Source organism: Procambarus clarkii, chromosome 11 (assembly GCF_040958095.1).
Source record: "Procambarus clarkii isolate CNS0578487 chromosome 11, FALCON_Pclarkii_2.0, whole genome shotgun sequence".
Taxonomy (NCBI): Eukaryota; Metazoa; Arthropoda; class Malacostraca; order Decapoda; family Cambaridae; genus Procambarus; species Procambarus clarkii.
In genome coordinates this window covers 33,619,592-33,621,793 of record NC_091160.1, presented here as the reverse complement: position 1 = coordinate 33,621,793, position 2,202 = coordinate 33,619,592, and positions in this window count along the sequence as shown.

Below are 2,202 nucleotides of genomic sequence, written 5' to 3'. Positions count from 1 at the left end.
CTAGTGGTTGGGAGGAAGGCTAGTGCCTGAAGTTAGAGGACTGGTTAAGAGAACTCGACCCAAGACCCCCAAGAGGAAAGCTAGAGCAATAGGGATATGAATGCAACATATCCTAAATATGATCCTAAACGGTAGGCAAGAAGAATAAAGACAATCCTAAACGGTAGGCAAGAAGAATAAAGACAATCTCACATTCAATCATTAAAATTCATAGAGAAAAGATTGAATTCCACCTCATTACACGACTTCAAAATAAATACATCACAGAACTCGAATGTCAAAAATTTTAAAATGTGGGCAAAAAAAGTCGAGAGGAACATTAAGAGTTTGACTAGCATTTGCCAACCTTCGTACCCCTTGCAGAAAATTTGAGTCGTACATTAAATAAACGTGTGGATTTCACCGTCAATTAAAAAAAAAAAAAGATGGTTTTTATCTTTGCTCTTAATACTGGTTAAATGAGAACACAAAAATGGATCAAAAAATGTATTTGTATATGAATTGCCCATTTTTCAATATCTTTTATGGAACACCTTAGTTACCTTGGGATTCCACAGAACCCCGGTTAAGAAACAAAGTTTGATCTTATTCACCACACTCGCTGGCCAGCACAAGTACAGCAATGTTAGCTGTGATGAACAACTTATTCTGCATCTAATGATGATAGTCATACAGGGTAAATTAGTTTAATCGTCCAACTTCTTATTGCACACTATTATAACATTTAGACAGTGCCTCTCAAAAGATTCATTATTCAATACTATTTTCTTAAACAGTACACAGTTTTGATCTTGGGAATTTAAGAAATTTATTTAAGGCGCTAGATTATAGACTGCAGGCGAGGTTTACCCAATAATTAACTGATGTTCGCTTTGGAAAACATTGAGCAAATTGGATTTCTCATGGCACAAGCATTATGATATGCTGTACTGTAATATTATTGCAGTGTGTGTGTTTGCAATTTACTTAAGTATCTGCAGCAATAAAGCCATGGAATTCAGTGCATTGACAATCTTTTCAAAGGATTGATATAAAACACTGAAAGGCCTATATTTTGCCTCAAAATTGTATTCATTATTAATAATTATACAAAGTATTACCTCCATGTGTTCTGCGTTATCAGACGAGTTCCCTTAACCTGTCCTCAGAGCTCGGCTTATCTCTGACAAAAATCTTGGGCTTCTTTTCCAACTCCATAAAAAGATCTTACCTTCATATCAGGAACAGTAGAAGGTCCAGGGAACATTCTTGGTAAGACCTATTTGCCACTTTGCTGGAATAACTAATTACCGTTGCCAGATACATTCTTGCCTAATCCAGCATCATAATGTGGTACTAAGGATCAATGTGGCTCCTGGTTGACAGTTGCCGATTGGAGGTCATCAAATTTGCTCTTGAATATTAATTATAAGAAGCATTACTAACTGCCCTATTTGAGGGAGTGTTAGAAAACCTTGGGTCCTATCTCGTCCTTCGTAGCCTGGTGGATAGCGCGCAGGACTCGTAATTCTGTGGCGCGGGTTCGATTCCCGCACGAGGCAGAAACAAATGGGCAAAAGTTTCTTTCACCCTGAACGCCCCTGTTACCTAGCAGTAAATAGGTACCTGGGAGTTAGTCAGCTGTCACGGGCTGCTTCCTGGGGGTGGAGGCCTGGTCGAGGACCGGGCCGCGGGGACACTAAAGCCCCGAAAGCATCTCAAGATAACCTCAAGATAACCTAACCCCCTACTTTGCAGTTGAGCTTCTTTGCCCCTTGTGCCATGTCTCCTGGTCTTGAGATGGTATTTGAGTGCTGATTTGGAACCACTGAGTTATATTGCACCTCCCTCAACATAGCCCGAGTGGTGCCAGTTTGGGGAAACATTCTCAATCACAGCATACAGTATTAATTCTTAAAAAATATTTGTAATAACTATGAATATTATTTTGGTAAGGAATTAGGGATTTTATGAAATAGAACAAATTCTAGCCATTGGTTGACAATTATGATGACCGTGACAAAAGATTGCCCAGACTTTGGAAATGTCAGTATACTGTATAGGAAAGTAAAATTGATCGAAAAATGGTGTGAAAGTGTATCTCTTCTCAAAGGGTATAGTTTATTCAAAAATAAATCGCTACAAATTATCGTATTAGAAAAGGCGTATCTATATGTTTAAAACAAATTTAATGTCTGAGCTCTTCAGCTGGTTGCTTTCCAG